General features: G+C 46.8%; 1 protein-coding gene across 4 annotated transcripts in view; it reads right to left on the bottom strand.

The window, feature by feature from the left end:
• The window catches only part of LOC147108825 (transcription factor MafB-like), a 388,751-nt gene that overhangs the window by 357,534 nt on the left and 10,405 nt on the right, over nucleotides 1-20,812 (bottom strand). For all 4 annotated transcript variants that reach the window (XM_086005711.1, XM_086005709.1, XM_086005714.1 and 1 more), the window contains exon 2: nucleotides 5,147-5,229. The gene's annotated coding sequence lies outside the window, so the exon portion shown is untranslated. The remainder of the gene's footprint in view (nucleotides 1-5,146; nucleotides 5,230-20,812) is intronic.

The following is a 20,812-nucleotide window of genomic DNA, read 5'->3' on the forward strand; positions in this document are numbered from 1 at the left end:
CACTTACATAAATCAACAAACATGCATTTATTAAGAGAGGCATGAAAGCTCTTAGGTGAAGAATAGCTTTCTTTCAGAGTGTCCTGCTGTCTGAAGCTTCCAGTTTTCTTTGGAGAGTAATTAAGTGCTAAGTAAGATCCCGTGTTCCAGTGAGTACCGGGGTAAACCTTAGACACAATCGTCCTTCCCTCTGCTTCTCTTTGTCGTGTTACTTCTTTGGGATGAAATTTGTGCTATTCAAGGTGAGGGGTGTTGCACCTCGATTTTAAACATTCTCATCCTTGTTTTCAAATCCCTCCATGGCCTCCTCACACCCCCCCCTCCCTATCTCTGTAACCTCCTCCAGCTCTACAACCCTCCGGGATCTCTGCGCTCCTCCAAATTGTGCATCCCCCCCATTTTAATCGCTCCACCACTGGCGGCCATGCCTTCAGCTGCCTAGGTCCTAAGCTCTGGAATTCTCTCCCTAAACCTCTCCACATCTCTATCTCTCTCGCCTCCTTTAAAAAACTCTCCTTTAAACCTACCTCTTTGACCAAGCCTTTGGCCACCTGTCCAATTATCTCCTAATGTGGCTCGCTGTCCTGTTTCATTTTGGTAACGCTCCATATAAATGCAAGTTAGAGTCATAGAGTCATAGAGTTTTACAGCACAGAAAGAGGCCATTCGGCCCATCGTGTCTGCGCCGCCCATCCATCCCTGTCCAGTCTAATCCCATTTTCCAGCATTTGGTCCATAGCCTTGTATGCAATTGCATTTCAAGTGCTCATCCAAATGCTTCTTGAATGTTGTGAGGGTTCCTGCCTCTACCACCCTTTCAGGCATTGAGTTCCACATTCCAACCACCCTCTGGGTGAAAAAGTTCCTCCTCAAATCCCCTCTAAATCTCCTGCCCCTTACCCTGAATCTATGCCCCCTTGTTAATGACCCCCCCACTAAGGGGAAAAGTTCCTCTTTATCTACCCTATCTATGCCCCTCATCATTTTGTACACCTCAATCAGGTCCCCCCTCAGCCTTCTCTGCTCCAAGGAAAACAACCCCAGCCTGTCCAGCCTCTCTTCATAGCTGAGGCGCTCCATCCCAGGTAACATCCTGGTGAATCTTCTCTGCACCCTCTCCAAAGCAATCACATCCTTCCTATAGTGAGGCGACCAGAACTGCACACAGTACTCCAGCTGTGGCCTCACCAGCGTTTTGTACAGCTCCATCATAACCTCCCTGCTCTTATACTCTATGCCTCGGCTAATGAAGGCAAGTATCCCATATGCCTTTTTAACCACCTTATCTACCTGCTCCGCTGCCTTCAGGGATCTATGTACATGTACACCAAGGTCCCTCTGACCCTCTGTACTTCCTAGGGTCCTACCACTCATTGTGTATTCCCTTGCCTTATTTGTCCGTCCAAAATGCATCACCTCGCACTTTTCAGGGTTAAATTCCATTTGCCACTTTTCCGCCCATCTGACCAACCCGTTTATATCGTCCTGTAGCCGGAGGCTTTCCTCCTCGCAATTTACCACCCCACCAATTTTCGTGTCATCTGCGAACTTACTGATCATACCTTTTACATTCTCATCCAAATCATTTATGTAGATCACGAACAACAAGGGACCCAGCACCGATCCCTGAGGTACCCCACTGGACACAGGCTTCCAGTCACAAAAGCAACCTTCAACCATCACCCTCTGCCTCCTGCCACTCAGCCAGTTTAGGATCCAACGCGCCAAGGCACCCTGGATCCCATGGGCTCTTACCTTCTTAACCAGTCTCCTATGCGGGACTTTGTCAAAAGCTTTACTGAAGTCCATGTAAACCACATCCACAGCATTTCCCTCATCCACCCCACTAGTCACCCCCTCGAAAAATTCGATCAGATTTGTCAGACATGATTTACCCTTGACAAAGCCATGCTGACTATCCCCGATTAATCCTTGCCTCTCCAAGTGGAGATTAATTTTGTCCCTCAGAATTTTTTCCAATAATTTCCCCACCACAGATGTTAGACTCACTGGCCTGTAATTCCCTGGTTTATCCCTGCTACCCTTCTTGAATAATGGTACTACGTTAGCTGTTCTCCAGTCCTCTGGTACATCCCCTGTGGCCAGAGAGGTTCTGAAAATTAGTGTCAGAGCCCCTGCAATCTCCTCCTTTGCCTCCCACAGCAGCCTGGGATACATCTCGTCCGGGCCTGGGGATTTATCCACTTTTTGGCCTGCTAAAACCGCTAGCACCTCCTCCCTCTCGATGCTAATATGTTCAAGTATGTCACAGTCCCCTTGCCCGATTTCTATGTCTGCATCGTCTTTCTCCATAGTGAACACAGATGCAAAAAATTCATTTAAAACCCCGCCTACATCCTCTGGCTCTACACACAGATTGCCACTTTGGTCCCTAATGGGCCCTACCCTTTCCCTGGTTATCCTCTTGCCCTTAATATACTTATAAAACATCTTAGGATTTTCCTTTATTTTGCTCGCCAGTGTTATTTCATGGCCCCTCCTCGCCCTCCTAATTTCTTTTTTAAGTATGCCCCTGCACTTTTTATACTCCTCTAGGGCTTCCTCCGTCTTTAGTCTTTTGTAACTGCCAAAAGCCCCCCTTTTATTTCTGATGCATTTTTGTATATCCCTTGTCATCCAAGGTTCCCTTTGCTTGTTGGTCCCACCCTTGACCTTTACAGGAACATGTTGGCATTGTACTCTCTCAATTTCCCTTCTGAAAGTCTCCCATTGTTTTGATGTGGATTTTCCTATAAGCAGCTGCTCCCAGTCCACTTTGGCCAGATCCTGCCTTATCATATTAAAATCGGCCTTCCCCCAATTTAGAACCCTTATTTCCGGGCCGTCTTTGTCTTTTTCCATGACCACCTTAAATCTCACCGAATTATGGTCACTGTCGCCAAAATGCTCCCCTACTGACACTTCCACCACTTGCCCGGCTACATTCCCCAGAATTAGGTCCAGTACCGCCCCCTCTCTTGTAGGACTTTCTACATGTTGGCTCAAAAAGCTCTCCTGGATGCACTTTAAGAATTCTGCACCCTCTAAGCCTTTCACACTCTGACTGTCCCAATTTATATTGGGGAAGTTGAAATCCCCCACTATTATTACCCTATTATTTTCGCACTTTTCTGAGATTTGCCTACATATCTGTTCCTCTATCTCCCCCTGACTGTTTGGGGGCCTATAGTACACTCCCAGCAAAGTGCTTGCCCCCTTTTTGTTTTTAAGTTCTACCCATATGGCCTCATTAGAGGAACCCGCTAATATATCATCCCTCCTTACAGCAGTAATTGACTCCTTAATTAATATTGCAACACCCCCTCCCCTTTTACACCCTCCTCTGTCTCGCCTGAAGATTCTATACCCCGGAATATTGAGCTGCCAGTCCTGACCCTCCCTCAACCATGTCTCCGTGATAGCAACAATATCGTACTCCCATGTGTTCAACAACAACTTCAGTTCATCCACCTTATTTGCAAGACTCCTTGCATTAAAATTAATGCCTTCCAGCCCTGCCATATTCTCTTTTGCCTTCACATATTTGCTCTGCCTTCCCAGCTGACTTGTTTTTCCCTCTGTATTTGGCCATAAATCACCCCCTACTATAGCTCCACTCTGTACCCCAACCCCCTGCCAAGTTAGTTTAAACCCTCCCCAGCAGTGCTAGCAAACCTCCCCGCAAGGATATTGGTTCCCCTCTGGTTCAGGTGTAAACCGTCCGACTTGTACAAGTCCCACCTTTCCCAGAAGCAGACCCAGTGATCCAGGAAACTAAAGCCCTCCCCCCTGCACCATCCCTTTAGCCACGCATTCATCTGTTCTATCTTCCTATTCCTATACTTACTAGCACGTGGCACCGGGAGTAATCCAGAGATTACAACCTTTGAGGTCCTGCTCCTTAATCCTTCACCTAGCTCCCTAAATTCTTGCTGCAGGACCTCATCCCTCTTTTTACCTATGTCGTTGGTACCAAGTTGTTGTTGTTGCTGTTGGTGCTAGAGAATGGAACACTTTCCAGTTCATGCACCAGTCTCACTTTCAAGCACTCCTTGGTCTGGTACAGCATGGTTAGATGCAGAGCAAGCTCCCTCTCCTCTCCCCCAAACAATGGGCAAAAATTCATTATAGCCCATTATCAGTGGTATAACGGATAACAACAACAACAACCTGCATTTAGATAGCGCCTATAACATAGTAAAATGTCCCAAGATGCTTCACAGGAGCGTGATCAGACAAAACTTGACACCGAGCCCAAGGAGGAGACATTAGGACAGGTGAAGAAGCAGGTCCTTCCAGTGCATGCCCCTGAACCAGGAGGCCCGAGGCTGGGCAGAAATTGGGCCTCGGGCTTCGTTGCAATATCACCGGCGAGCCGCGGGCATCGGCCTTGCCTCCAGAGGCAGCTCGCCAGTCACCGCGGGACCAATTTGGTCCAACTGCCTTACCAGCAGCAGGCCTCAGGTAGGTGCTGGGAGGGGGAAGGAGAACGGGAGGGGCGAGATCGCGGGCCCTCAGGAATGGAACACGAAGAAAGCTAAAACAAAATACTCGCTTTGTTGGTGGTGGCGGCGGCTGTTTGGGCCGCCCCTACACCAGGAAAGTCTGAGCGGAGCGGGATAGTCATTAAACAGGCGGTAGGCCTGATATTAACATACTTAAGGGGCCTGACTCCTGCGGCCGCCTGAATATCACCTGACCAAATATGGGGTCGGATGTATTTCAGGCACCCTTGGGGCATAAGACATAGCCCCTCGAATTTGTACCTCTTCACCCCCTGTTGCTCACACAGCATGTCCAATTTATATCCCATGTGCCTTGGCTACAATCTGAGAAGAGTGCCCTTTACTAAACCAGTACAATATTTTTCAACTTTTCACACCAGCCATCCTATTTCCTTTCTGAATTAGATTGCCAGTTGGTGCCGGATTAGGATTCTTTGTGCTGCGACTCCCTGCCCACTAGGATTTAGACTGAGACTCCCCAATTCATTTCACATTGGACACCCAGTAGATCTAGGAGGCTGCATATGCAAGCTAGAAAGCATCATAGTGAGCAGTAGTCGTGATCTGTGATTCTCGACACAATCCCGGCTCAGCAAAGGAGGGGGGCAGAAGGGAACAAACTCAGATTATGAATTACCCACCTAACTTTGGCTGTTGCAGTGTTCCTCTCAAATTAGCCTCTTGGTTCTGGACGGAAGGTGGCGAATAATCGGGATGGGACTTACTGTGGAAAAAATACATTAAAAAAAAGAGAAACATTAAAACTTACAAATAATTATACCAAATATTATTTCTCCTTGTTTCACATTATTTGTGGAAGATTTTCTATGTGTAGCAAAATTGTACACCCTTTTATCAAGAAAAGGTTTATGATTTTGTTACACTGGGGAAATCGGCCCCTGTTTGTTATCTGCGCTACCTCACTACCTCTTCTCTCGACCCCCCCACGGTGTCTAAATTGTCAGATTGCTTGTCCGACATATAGTTCTGGATGAGCAAACATTTTCTTCAATTAAATATTGGGAAGACCAAAGCCATTGTTTTCAGTCCCCGCCACAAACTCCGTTCCCTAGCCACTGACTCCATCCCTCTCCCTAACATCTATCTGAAGCTGAACCACACTGTTCGCAACCTTGGTGTCATATTTGACCCTGAAATGAGCTCTGACCACATATCCGAAGGATAACAAAGACCGCCTACTTCCACCTCCGTAACATCGCCCTTGCCTCAGCTCATTCGCTGCTGAAACCCTCATCAAAATCTTTGTTACCTCTAGACTTGACTATTCCAACGCACTCCTGGCTGGCCTCCCACATTCCACCCTACGTAAACTCGAGGTCATCCAAAACTCAACTGCCCGTGTCCTAACCCGCACCAAGTCCCATTTGCCCATCACCCCTGTGCTCGCTGACCTACATTGGCTCCCAGTTAAGCAGCGCCTCGATTTCAAAATTCTCATCCTTGTTTTCAATTCACTCCATGGCCTCGCCCCTCCCTAGCTCTGTAATCTCCTTCAGCCCCACAACGCCCTGAGATATCTGCGCTCCTCTAATTCTGCCCTCTTGAGCATCCCTGATTATAATCGCTCAACCTTTGGTGGCCGTGCCTTCTGTTGCCTGGGCCCTAAGCTCTGGAATTCCCTGCCTAAACCTCTCCGCCTCTCTACCTCTCTTTCCTCCTTTAAGACGCTCCTTAAAACCTACCTCTTTGATCAAGCTTTTGGTCACCTGCCCTTATCTATCCTTATGTGGATCGGTGTCAAATTTGTTGCCTTAAAATACTCCTGTGCAGCACCTTGGGACGTGTTACTACGTTAAAGGCGCTATATAAATACAAGTTGTTGTTGTTGTTATTATTGTAAGGAAACAAAAGTGGGCACAATTTCAGATTTGTGATTTTGCCCAGATAAGGAGGAAATCTTTCTTGGATGCATTTATCTAATTCTAATTTAAAATATTCAGTGTTTCCCAGAATATCCATTCATAAATGCGACCTCAGTGGAAATTACATGCTGACTGTACAATCACCTGGAACATTCAACGATTGAATGGCCAAAGTGGCATTATCCTCTCAATATTGTGCTTTGGCAAGATACTTGGCAATATTTACCCGAATGCCATGCCTGCGGCGATGCCATCTAAAGACAGCATTACAGCTGTCGGGGAAATGTTTTCATTGGGCTCTGCTCCAGCACAGAGTTTCTGTAAAGTATCATTACGCCACGTGCAGCGTTATAGATAGCGTGGGTAGATAGCATAACATGTCCCGAGTGACACTTTACCCTGAGGATGCCCTGTTCTGTTAGGAGTTTTGGTGACAAATTTACACTGGAGACTGCAAATTTGACACAACAATGCTCGTATAGGGCAGCCACATCATATTCCAAATCAGCTGCTTTACTTCCAGGGCAACTTAAATTGGTAGTCTGGTGCTGGAGGACCAGTGTCAGCTGTGGCTCAGTGGGTAGCACTCTCTAGGTGGGAGGGGCTAGGAGTAAGCAGATGCTGCTGGTTGCTTGATGACTGCAGGGAGTTGGAGTGAGCTTGTAAAAAGTTGGGTTTTTGTTTTTTTATTTTCAGCTTTTAGGGCCTTTTTGGCCCATAAACAGCAGCTGGAGTGCCGGGCCCCTCAGAGGACAGTGTTCCCAAGATTAATTTAATCAGGGGAGAAACTGTGGTTGGAAGGGAGAGCAAAAGGCCCAAAGATTTGGGCCGGGTTCCTAGGAGGTTTGGAAAAGAAAACACAGTGGTGATTCAGTGCGAGGATAAGGAGATACGAGCTTGGGATATTATCCAAGCGGTACATGAGGACTGTGGCGAGGGAAGCTGCTTTGCCTGCCGACCAAAGCCGAATGTTGGGTTCGAGGTGATGGTCAGTGGCCGAGAGGAGGTGGAAAGACTTTTACTCAGTTTGAAGGTTGGTGATAAGTTCTTGGAGGTATCTCTGCTATATTCGGAAGAGGTGGTGGTCTCATTCTTAAACTTACCGGTTTATATTGAGGACGAGGTGCTAATCAAAAAGTTGGAGTTGTGGGACATTAAAATTTGCTTGGCAATAAAGAGGAGGTACTATCCAGGAAAACGGGTAGCAGATGGAACCCATTATGTAAAGGTGTGGTTCCCAGAGGGGGTGAAGTCATTATCGTGCAGCATGAAATTTGAGACAATGGAAGGAGTGCAGTACTTCCGAGTACTGCATGATAACCAAGTGAAGTTTTGCTATTATTGTCTTGGACACGACCATCTTGTAAGAAACTGTCCGGACTTGTACTGTTATATGTGCGGCGAGTCTGGACACATCGCTCGGAGTTGCAAGGCGGAGAGCTGTGGGGTGTGTCACAAAGGCCCCACCCGCTGCGAGTGTGAGGCAGAAGGAAGCTCTATGAGTGATGAGGAGATGGGAGAAGGAGCAGGAGGTGTGAGTGGAACGGCTGGAGGAGCAGAGCAGGCGGAGGACACAGCTGGTAAAGTGAAGGAGAAAAGAGCGCAGGAAAAGGCAGAAAATTGCGAAGCAGAGAACAGGATGGAGATGGTGGAAAACACACCAAGTACAGTGGAAAAGGACAAAGACAGCAGAGAGCAGCATGGGTCGAGGGCAGAGTCGAGCCATAATATGGTTCAGCTCTCCCTAAAGAATCTGGGGTCCTTGCGGGGAGAGGAGGTAGGAGCGGGGTGCGTGGTAAATGTAAGTACTCCAAAGAAAGACGGGGAGTTGGACATCTCGGTGAGCGGGAGGGGACAAGACAAGGAGAGGGTGCAAGAGGCAAGAGACTTAAAGGGGCAGCAGGACGGGAGTGACGAGACAAAAACGCCTGAAGGGCGCAATATTGGTGCGCCATTGTCCCAGAGTGAGAAGGATCAGGGAGCAAGGGATGATGAGGCCGAAGGGAACGGCACTGTTGGAGAAACCGCGTTAACAGGAAGACTCTCTATGGGAGATGATGTATCTGACAGGGAGCAGGATTATGTATCTGACGGGGAGCAGGCACAGAAGGTCACAGAAGAGCTCGAGAGTGAGGAATCAGAGGGGGACAGAGACATGGAAGTGAGGGGTGTGGTGGCATCGTGTGGAAAGGGAAAAGTTAGTGAGGGGCAGAAGGAGGGAGAGGGGGCAGCTTCTCGGTCCAAACCTAATGCAAGGAAGAGGCTGAAACAGCAGGGAAGTTTCGAACAGGAGGTGAAAAAGAGCCGGAGGCTGCAGGAAAAAGCAACAGTTGCCCAAAAAGTTGAGAAGGAGCATGTGAGGAGGGAAGGGCCAGAGATTAAACGATGGGGAGATTATCAGGCATATTTCCCTTACACGGAGCATGATTACATTGGTCTCGATTAATATGAATGGACTGAGGGGTGAGAAGAAATTGCAGCAGTTGTTGCAGGGTTTTAAAGGCGCGGACTTGTTGTGTCTGCAAGAAACCTTTTGTATGTAACCGTCCACCTTTAAGAGAACTACTTTAGGTGTTGCACTACTTTGTTGGCTTCTGTACACTGTAATACCGACGGTGACCACACCGGTATATAAGTGCTGTGTCAGGATTTATTGGGCAGATTCGCCCTGACCTTCGAATAGTAAAGTCCTGTTTTAAGTTACTCTGGTAGTCTGTGTATTAATTAACTAAACAACCCACAGACTTTACAGTGGCGACGAGGATGGGATCGTACCCTGCGGCAACAATACTTCCGAAGCAGTTAACGAGCGTCGAGAAGAGGCAACCGCCCTCGTCATTCTGTTGGGAGAAAACTCGAGTCTGCAGAGCTGGAAAGGAGGAAGAATTCAGAGACAAAGACTTCCATCAGCAACAGGCACTGACTGTCCCTTCTGCCACGGTGAGGAGTGAGCCGATCAGCATGAGAAGCAAGCCGGCCACGGTGACTGTGAGTAAGGGAAAAGTAAAAAGAATAACCGGAGGATAAGGGCGGTGCACTCGACCACGGTCGAGGGGGAAAGGAGCCGGACAGAAGTCGGGCCCAGAGGCGCTGAGACTGGGGCAGCGTGGAGCAAGGAAGCCGCGGTACAGACAGGCTGGGGACGCAACGGCGTCGTGAGACAGCTAGACCGCGACCGGCGAAAAAGGCCGGGCAGCGACCGAAGCCACGAAGCGCTGCGACCGGGAGCGTAGGCGCGGGAAGATATAAAAACTCAGCCGCAGCCGGGGAGGGAAGCACCGGACTGCGAGAGGGCTGGGAGGCGCGATTGGGAGCCGAGCGAGCGGGAGAGGCAGAGCCAACCAAGGGAGACTGAGCGAGAGCCAGTCCAGCGGCTGAAACTGTTCGCCGTCAACGGGGTGTACCCAGCGCCAGTAGAGCCGAGCGAGCGGGAGAGAGACAGAGCCCGAGCAAGGGGAACTGAGCGAGAGCCAGCCCAGCGGCTGAAACTGTTCGCCGTCAACGGGGTGTACCCAGCGCCGGTTGCCCTGCCGAGAAAAGGGAAAGCACTGAAGCCGACGCGCAGGCTGTGAACCTGAAAGCCAGTGGCCGTCGCCCGTGGGGAAAGTGTACCCCTCCCGCCAGGGGAAGAAACGCGGGAAGCCGCCATTAGGCGGAGAAGAAGACAGAAGCGGGGAACCGCCATTGAAGTGGGCGGGGAGAGAAGATAAGCGCAGGAAACCGCCATTTTCGCGGGAACCGCCATCTTGAAAAAAAAAAGAAAATTTAAAGAAATAATCCGTGGTGTTATCAGGAAGAGAGGAAGATGCCTAAGCGTGGTAACATCAACGATTTTAATTCCGAGGTAGAAGACTGGGCCACGTATGTGGAACGCATTGAGATCTATGGTGAGGCCAATAAAATAGAAGAAGATGACAAAGCTATAACCTTGCTAAACTCGATGGGCGCGAAGACATACGGGCTCTTGAAGCATCTACTAGCACCAGCTAAACCGGCGGATCAGACTTTCGATGATATTGTTGCTGTCCTGAAGGATCATTTTAACCCCGCACCACTGGTGTTAGTGGAACGATCCAAATTTTACGCGAGAACGCAACGGAAAGAGGAAAGCAACGCGGAGTACCTGATTGAACTGCGTAGGCTAGCGAAACACTGTCAGTTTAGGGAAAATCTGGCAGAGGCACTCAGAGACAAATTCGTGTGTGGAATGTCGAAGGAAGAAACACAAAAACGACTGCTCGAAGAGAACGATCTTACACTGGATAAGGCTGTCCTTATTGCTGCATCGAACGAAGCCGCAGCGAAAGGAACGGCGGAAATGCAGCTAAAGGCAGCGGCACTCAGTGTGCAGCAAATTACTTCGGGTACAACGAAATGCTATCGTTGTGGGAAGACAACACACGACCAGAACCAATGCTGGTTTAAAAACCAGGAATGTAGGAAATGTGGCAAGCTTGGTCACATAGCTAAGGTACGCCGGTCAGGAAAGAAGACCAACAATAATGAGTCACCACAAAAGAGGTACAGAAAGGTACATGAGGTGACTAGGAAGAGTCCGGAAGAACAGAATTCGGACTCACACTCCAACTGCAAGGAACTGGATAGTCTGAGAATTCACAATGTGAGTAATGAAGCTGACCGACAAGCTATCTGGATCACACTACAGATTGCAAAAGTCCAAGTGAAAATGGAAGTGGACACCGGATCGGTGTTGACGGTCATGAATAAGCATGATTATAAAAAGTTATTCAAGCATATTCCCCTACGGTATACGGAACTAGTATTGCAGACATACACGGGGCACAAAGTATACCCCATTGGAAAGATAGAAGTCAAGGTGAGATACAAGGACAAAGATCACCAAAGGATGGACCTGTATGTGTTGCCTGAGGGAGGTCCACCACTTCTGGGACGGGAGTGGATCAGGAAAATAAAGATAGACTGGCATTCACTAAACACCATGACGGTAGATTCCGGAAAGGAAGATGTCAAACCTGAACGGTTGTCCAGAATATTGGACGAAGCTAAAGAGGTATTCCAGCAAGGACTGGGAACACTGCGAGGAATTAAAGCAAAGGTTAAGATTGCAGAACATGCAAGCCCAAAACTTTTCAAAGCCAGATCGGTATCTTACGCGATATGACCTGCTGTGGAGGCAGAACTGGAAGAACTTGAACGATCAGGGGTACTGTCAAAAGTGGACTGGAGTGAGTGGGCCACGCATCATTGTTCCCGTCATGAAGTCTTCACCAAGTAACAAGCCAGGGGGACCGGGGAAGGTCCGCATCTGCGGAGACTTCAAGATCACAGTGAATCCGGTGCTTCACACGGTACAATACCCTCTTCCGCGGATTGAAGATATCTTTGCTTCGTTGGCTGGAGGGAAACACTTCACCAAGATAGACCTGGCACAGGCATACTTACAAATGGAAGTCGAGGAAGAGTCGCGTCAGTACCTCACCATCAACACACACAGAGGCTTGTATCGTTATAATAGACTGGTTTTTGGGGTAGCTTCGGCTCCAGCAATTTGGCAGAGGGCCATGGAGCAGGTATTACAAGGAATTCCAAGCACGCAGTGTTACTTAGACGATATCCTGATTACGGGAGAAGACGAGGAAGAACACCTCACAAATTTGAAACTGGTGCTCACTAGGTTGAAGGAATATGGCCTTCGAGTTAATCGCAAGAAATGTGAGTTCTTCCAAAAACGGATCTCGTACTGCGGTCATGTCATTGACCGAGAGGGGCTGCACAAGTCACCTGACAAGATAGAAGCTGTCGTGAAGGCCCCCGCTCTGGAAGACGTATCACAGTTAAGATCATTCTTGGGGTTGATTAATTATTATCACAAGTTTCTGCCGAATCTATCCACGGTGCTGCATCCGCTGAATGCTCTGTTGCGGAAAGAAGTACCATGGAAGTGGAGTGGGGAATGTAAAAAGGCCTTTCGCAGAAGCAAGGCGTTGATTACCTCTGAAGAAGTGTTGGCTCATTTCAACCCAACGTTACCTCTTCGTCTAGCTTGTGATGCTTCCCCCTATGGAATTGGAGCAGTACTTTCACACAAGTTACCAAATGGCTCGGAAAGGCCAGTGGCATTCGCGTCCCGATCATTGACCTCCGCGGAGCGAAATTATGCTCAAATAGATAGGGAGGCCCTCAGCCTTGTGTGGGGCATAAAGAAATTCAATCATTACCTGCAGGGCAAGAAGTTCACATTACTGACAGACCACCAGCCGTTGGTGTCCATATTCAACCCTAACAAGGCCGTTTCCACCATGACAGCGCAAAGGTTACAGAGGTGGTCCGTGTTACTTGGGGCACACCAATATGACATCGAATACAAAAGGTCCAAACAGCATGAAAATGCTGATGGGTTATCGCGCTTGCCATTGCCGATAGTAGAAGAAGCGACTACAGTGGACCCGGTAGAGATGTTCCACTCATCCATAGTGGAATGTCTACCAGTAACAAATTCGATGATCGAAAACGAAACAAGAAATGACCCGACTCTCTCACAAGTCTATGATTTAACGGTGGAGGGATGGCCAGCACAGGGCGAACCAACGTGCCAGCATTTTCGCAGAGAAAAGAACAGCTGTCAGTGTGTCGAGGAACCCTGATGTGTGGATCTAGAGTGGTGATTCCACCCAAACTTCAACAGAAGGTGTTAAAGGAGCTGCACGAGGGACATCTGGGTGGAGTGAAAATGAAGAACCTAGCAAGAGCGTTCGTGTGGTGGCCAGGCATTGATGGGGACATCGAAGAAATCACTAAGAGCTGTCTAGGATGCCAGAAGGTCCAAAACGCGCCACCACAGGCTCCTCTGCATCCATGGGAGTGGCCCTCATCTCCTTGGCAAAGGGTACACATCGACTTTGCTGGTCCATTTATGGACTCAATGTTTCTAATAGCGGTGGATGCACACTCCAAGTGGCCGGAGGTAATAAAGATGTCCACCACCACCACGGAAAAAACCATCACAGTGTTAAGGACCATGTTTGCTAGGAATGGGCTGCCGGAACAGATCTGTTCTGATAATGGACCGCAATTTGTGTCCGAAGAATTCAAGAAATTCTTAAAGAGCAATGGGGTTAAGCACTACACGTCAGCCCCATACCATCCCGCCTCCAATGGATTGGCTGAAAGGTTTGTCCAGACCTTCAAGAAGGCCATAAAGGCCATGGGTAATGAAGCCATTAACTTACAACATAAGGTGGATAGCTTCTTGTTGGCGTACAGGAATGCAACACATGCGGTCACAAATCAAACTCCCGCCATGATGTTTTTTAATAGACGACTAAGATGCCGGCTGGATTTGCTTAAGCCAAACGTCAGAAGGGATGTAGAGAACCGGCAATTCCAGGGTATGAATGAAAGGCCAACTAGATCTTTTCAGATAGGTCAACAAGTTTTGGCCCGGGACTACCGTACCGAGAAATGGCAGCCTGGAACTATTGGAAAAAGGCTAGGGCCGTTGATGTATACGGTGGACATTGGGGACAGTATAATAAGGCGCCATGTTGACCAGATCATAGGGTCAGCCACAAATGGCCAACCTACTCCACCACCTTACACGGTTAATGTTGAGACAGAGATACCCAGAACACCTACCTCCGATCTGGTAATACTGGAATCAGATGAACCTGACACTGTCCTTCAAGCCGAATCGACCTTGCCAGAAGCACCTACTACCCCGCCGGGAGTTACGACACCACCGAGGCGTTATCCGGACAGAGTCCGGAAACCTCCAGAGAGACTGAATCTGTGAACTGTCTTGCATAAAGTTGTATATATGTTATAATGTATGTTTAATGGGGAATCAGTATGTTGTAAGCTAAAAAGGGAGGATTGTAGTGTATGTACCCGTCTACCTTTAAGAGAACTATTGTATGTAACCGTCCACCTTTAAGAGAACTACTTTAGGTGTTGCACTACTTTGTTGGCTTCTGTATACCGTAATACCGACGGTGACCACACCGGTATATAAGTGCTGTGTCAGGATTTATTGGGCAGATTCGCCCTGACCTTCGAATAGTAAAGTCCTGTTTTAAGTTACTCTGGTAGTCTGTGTATTAATTAACTAAACAACCCACAGACTTTACAAGGATATCCTAGAAAGAGTTTGGAAGGTTTGGAAGGGAGAGGTGTTTGCAAGTTGTGCAAACAATAACCGTAGAGGGGTGACTGTTTTGGTGAGTCCATCCACAAAAGAGAACGTTGCCTTTGTGAATAAGAACACTGGGGTGAGATTTTTACGGCTAAGTTTAAAAATGGAGGAATTTAATTGTGATCTCTTTACTATCAATGCACCGAATGACCATTGCAAGCGTCGCGAGTTTTTTCGGTGGTTATTCACTGAAGTGGCAGAGGTGGAAAACCCTTGTATAGTGGGGGATTTTAATGTTTTTTTATCTCGGATGGACATTTCAGCCCAGATAACCTTTAAGGATGATAACTCCAGAGGGATGATTGTAAAAATGATGGCAAATTTAAATTTGAGAGACTTATGGAGGGATTCAGAACCCCATAAAAAGGGAGTTCTCCAGAACAGATTGGGTGGGTGATGTTTTAAAACAGAGCTGAATAGATTTTGTGTTAATGCGGGAAGGGTTAAGTTCTGAGGTGATGGAGATTTATTATAAAAAAGTTTTTTTTAGTGACCAATCGACTTTGACTCTTAGAATTAGGAACAGCAGAGTTAAGATTGGTCCAGGGATGTGGATTTTAAACAATCAATGCCTGAAAGAAATTGCTTATAAAGAAGGGATTTTAAATATAATAAATAATGCTCGGAAGGAACCTTTGTTCCTGAAAGAAAGAAGAGGTTGGTGGGACAATTTCAAATATGAGGTAAAAGTTTTTTCGGTACGTTATGGGAAAGAGAGAGTGGCAGCTAACCGGCGTCGAGTAGAGAATATAACCAAAAGGTTTACGGATGTCTGTAAAGCAGTTAACGGAGGGGATAAGGGAGCGGAGACTAAGTTCCGGGTTTTAAAGGAAGAGTGGGAATTATTGCAAGCTGAAAAATGCAAGGGGGCCATTCTCCGTGCAAAGGCTAGAGATGCATTGGAGGGCGATAGATGCACTAGATATTTTCTAGAGCAAGAGAAGTTGTGACAGAGATTATCATTAATTGGAGAGTTGAAGGTTGGGGAGAAGATCATTCATGAAAGTAGGGAGATTTTAGAGGCGGCTAGCAGCTTTTATCAAGAGTTGTATACAAAAGAAGACCTTTCCAATATGGTGATGGAGAAGGTTAGTGCTTTTATTGAAGAAAGTTTAAAGGAAGATGAGAGATGCATGTGTGACAAAGAAGTAGGATTAGTGGAAATAAAAGTAGCAATAAGTGGAATGAAGAGGGGGGAAAGCCTAGGGTCTGATGGACTAAGTGCAGAATATTATAAAGAATTTTTTGAGATTTTAAATCCATTGCTCTTAGAAGTTTTTAAAATTGAGGGAAGCCTGGCCCCATCTATGAGGAGAGGTATCATAAGCTTAGCTTATATAAAAATAAAGGGGATAGAAGGGATCTAAAGAATTGGAGGCCCATCACATTATTAAATGTGGATTATAAGATCTTGGCAAGGGTTATGAAGGAGGTGATGCCGCAGATAGTTTTGCCCTCTCAGTCCTATGGAGTCTTAGGCCGGGACATCGCAGACTCTCTGATCTCAATCCGAGATGCAATAGAGCTCATGGAAGAGAGTGGGAGGGAGGCTTATGTATTAAAGATAGATCAAGAGAAAGCTTTTGATAGGGTCTCTCATGAGTTTTTATTGATGGTTTTGGAAGCATTTGGTTTCGGGGAAAATTTCATTGAGTGGATAAGGATTTTTTATTCAAACATATTTAGCTGCGTTAAATGTAATTATTTTTTATCCGATGCAGAGGTCAGTGAGACATGGTTGTCCCCTGTCCCCATTGTTGTGCACATTGGTAGCAGAACCATTAGGTTACATGATGCGAAAGAAACAAGGTGTAGTTGGGATTGCGGTTCCCAGTTCTGGGCTGGTGTCGGTGATACACCAATATGCAGATGACACAACCTTAACATTGAGAAATGGGGAGTCAGTGAGGAAAGCTATGGATGTAATGGAGGAATATTGTAGAGCTTCAGGAGCCAGAGTGAATTATTGTAAGTTCCAATGCTTGGTTGCAGGAAGGGGCAGTGGAGAATGGTTGAAGGAAAGTCCCTTTAAGGTGGTGGAGGTTTTGGAAGTTCTGGCGGTGCATATGGGGTGCAAGAAAGACCGGGATGAAGTGGATCGATTAAATTGGGAACCAAAGGTTATGAAAATTAAAAAGATTTTGGAAAGATGGGAAAGAAGGTGGTTGAAAGTGCAAGGAAGAGCGACAGTGGTGTCCGCTCTCCTGCTATCTAAGCTATGGTACTTATTGACGGTGGAGGATATTCCTGAGTGGGCAGAAAAGTCCATCCGAGAGGCTTGTGTGAGGTTTTTATGGGAAGGGAAACCAGCCTTGGTTTCTTACAATACCATAATTGGACGGGGAAATCAGGGAGGACTCAATTTCCCAGATATTGATTTGAAGAAAAAATCCTTTAGAATCAAATGGGCGAAGAGATTTCTTCAGAAGTCAAATACAAGTTTTTGGAAGAGTTGTTTTGAGCATTTTTTTAAACAAAGGAGGGCAAGGGATATTGTATATGGAATACAATAATATGTTTTATAAGGGGGTTGTAGAGACTTGGGTCCAATTTTTAAAAAGTGTGCAGTTTATGCCTAAGGGTGCTGAGGAATTTTTAGAACAGCCCTTATTTTTGAACAGGTGGGTCAACATTGAAGGAGAGGTATTATTTAATCAAGCTTTTCTAAAAGCTGGTATTATATGTGTGAAAGATGTATTATATGAGGTAATTCCAGGTTGGTTGCCGGAAGCGATAGTGAGGGACATGGTGTGGGAGGAGGAGCAGGAGGTTGAGGAATAAGCAATTATGATCATGTATGAGAAGATTGTGAGGGCAATGCCACAGGATTGGATGGAAGAAATAAATGTGGAAATCTACAAAGGAAGTAAAATGCGTCCTGCTTTTCCAAGCTTTCTGCCGGAGAAAGGGAGAAAGTTGGTCCAATTTGACAAACTGTAATACTCGAGATTTCTACGAGGTATTCAGAGAATGGAGATTCAAGACACCTGCTGGTCAGGAGTTTTGGCAGAGTATATACCTACAGCTGGACTTCAACAGGATTTGGAAGGGATTGTGGGCGAATTTTAAATGTCCAGAGTGGATTGAACTGGATTTCAAATTGGCTCATAACCGGATTTTTACCATGACGGTCTTGTGTAAGATTGGGCGAGTGGAGGGGGCAACTTGCCCAGTGTGTGGGACACGGGATGAGATTCTGTCCCATTTACTGGTGTTATGTCCACAGTTAGAGGATTTTAAGTACTATGTTAGACAGCTGTGTGAGGTATTTTTGCTGGGTGGGGTCTGAAGAGCGAGAATGGGAATCCTGTGGGACTCAATTTTGAGATGGGGATTGCAGGAGAGTCTGCCCGAGTCCAGCGGAGCGGCAATTCATTTAATGTTCAATTTGGCTAGATTCGTGATTGTGCAAAGAAGGAATGTGCTGGTTTTTAAGGGGAGGAGAATCAATCTAAAAGAGTATTTTAAATATAAGCTAAAAGATTATTATAAGGCTCTGTGGATGTTTTATTCAGAAAGGAATCCAAAGATAGTATTTTATGATCAATTTTTAAAGTACAATCGATTAAAATATGTTGCGGGAGACAAATTAAACTTCAGGTTTTGATGTTAATATGTGGTGGAGGAATGGCTGTGCAGAGCGGTGGAATGGATTTGAATGATACAATGAAATGATCACGATGTTGTAAATGTTCTTAATATTCAATAAATGATATAATTTAAAAAAAAGTGGGTAGCACTCTCAGCCTCTGCGTTAGAAGGTTGTGGGTTCAAGTCCCACTCCAGGGACTTGAGCACATAAAAATCTAGGCTGACTGAGGGAGTGCTGCACTGTCGGAGGTGCCGTCTTTCAGATGAGACGTTAAACCGAGGCCCCGTTTGCTCTCTCACGTGGACGTAAAAGATGTCATGGCCACTATTTCGAAGAAGAGCTGGGGAGTTCTCCCCGGTGTCCTGGCCAATATTTATCCTTCAATCAACACCACTGAAACAGTCTGGTCATTATCACATTGCTGTTTGTGGGAGCTTGCTGTGCGCAAATTGGCTGCCGCGTTTCCCACATTACAACAGTGACTCCACTTCAAAAAGTACTTCATTGGCTGTAAAGCACTTTGCGACATCCAGCGGTCATGAAAGGCGCTATACAAATGTAAGTCTTTCTTTACCTCCAGTATAACAGCTGGAGTTAGTTCTGCATCTCCAAAACATTATGACATATGTTAAAATCTGTCCTGCCTACCTGCCAATGTGACTCCAGCTCCACGCCTTGGACTCGTTGATTCATGCTGGTAAGCAGTAGGTGTGGTGAGTGAAGCGGACCACACGGACACTTTGCGCTCCATTCGCCTCCAAATTGCAAAACTCCAACATCATATGTTGTGCATCACTCCTGCATGGCTGCACTTGCAAATTAACATACTGGACTGGATTTTGATTCTGGAGGTGTGTAGGAGGCGGGACTACAACTTTCGGGGTTGTAGTCCCGCCTCCATCGAGTTGTGGCCAACCCACTCGATTTTCACTTGATTGACCTTGTTGAGCTCGCCCAGCGGGCTCAGCAGGCCAATTAAGGGCCACCCGGCAACAGGTGATGTCACAGATTGATATTTCATCTGTCAAGAGCTTTTGACAGATGAAATATCAGCGTTTGACAGCTCTTTGAAGCTGTCAAACACTGACAATCTGTACTCTAAGTTAATTCCTTCCTCTCAGGCTGATTTAGAGATCTCTCCAGAACAGAAAGATGAATGCTGCAACTTTTGACATTCTGCTTTCTGTGCTGGTGAGATGAGGGACTCCCGAGACCTGCTGAAGGAAGGAAGGCTGTAAAGGTAAGTAAAACTTCTTTAAACACTTTACACACACCAAACACACTTACCTCTTCACTCATGCACCCATCACTCACCTGAACACCGGACATCTGGAACCCTCCAAGCCCTTCAGCCCGACAGCCCACCTCGCTAACTTGCCATGGTTTGGAGCCGTCGGGAATCCCACATTTCAGGAATAAAAATAGGGATTAGGCTAAAAACTGCCTGTTAACTATCTGTTAACAGGCAGTTAATTGGCACTAATCCCCTTCCCACCTCAGGGAGGCGGGTCCCAGCACAGGTCAGGTATCTGCCTCCTTTGAAACTGGCATGGAGGCGTGTTGGGGGCGGAATGGGGTCGTGCCCACCAATTTTGAGATTTTAACCCCCAACACGCCTCCAATCCCACCTCCACGGCCCAATGAAAATCCTGCCCACTGGGTTTGCGAGGAGTATCAGCAACAACAATGAATATAGTGCCATTAGTGTAGTAAAACATCCCAAAGTGCTACACAGGAAGGTAATCAGACAGAAATTGATACCGAGCCACATAAGGAGATATTTAAATATGTGACCAAAAGCTTGGTCCAAGAGGTAGCTTTTTTACGGAGCGGCTTAAAGGAGGAGAGAGGGGTGGAGAAACGGAAAGGTTTAGGGAGGGAATTTCAGAGTTTAGGGCCTAGATGGCTGAAGGCACGGCCGCCAGTGGTTGGGTGAAGGAGGGTGATGCACAAGAGGCCAGAATTGGAGGAACGCAGAGTTTCGGAGAAAATGTACCAAGCAGATTAATGTAGGGCTGTAGGAGGTTACAGAGATAGAGAGGAGCAAGGCCATGGAGGGATTTCAACACTAGGGAAAGTATTTTAAATGCGAGGTGTCGGTGGACCAGGAGTCACTATAGATCAGTGAGCATAGGGTTAACAAGTGAACGAACGTGGTGCGAGTTGGGATGCGGGCAGCAGAGTTTTGGATGAGCTTACGTTTATGGAGGGCGGAAGAGAAGAGGCTGGCCAGGAGAGTCAGACCTTGATACTATTTGAAGAAGAGCAGGGGAGCTCTCCTGGTGTGCTGGCCAATATTATTCCTCAATGAATATCACTAAAGTAGATTATCAGGCCATTTACCTTGTTACTGTTTGTGGGACCTTGCTGTGTGGCTGCTGCGTTTCCCTACAACAGTGACTACACGTCAAAAGTGGTTAATTGGCTGTAAAGCTCTTTGGGACATCCTGAGAACATGAAAGGTGTCAAATAAATGCAAATTCTTTTTAACTTGGCAGGAGAAAATTCTGCATGTTACACTTTTCCTGCAGTTCTGGTTGTCACGATGGCATCCAATCAAAATGAGGACTCCAAATACACTCCATGACCAAGCCTACAGCAGGTAGCGTTTATCTCCCAGGATCCATCAAGAGATTTGACTTTCGGCTTAGTCTTTTGG

This window comes from Somniosus microcephalus, chromosome 13, assembly GCF_052327205.1.
Source record: "Somniosus microcephalus isolate GS21.2 chromosome 13, FLI_Smic_1.0, whole genome shotgun sequence".
In the NCBI taxonomy this organism is placed as follows: domain Eukaryota; kingdom Metazoa; phylum Chordata; class Chondrichthyes; order Squaliformes; family Somniosidae; genus Somniosus; species Somniosus microcephalus.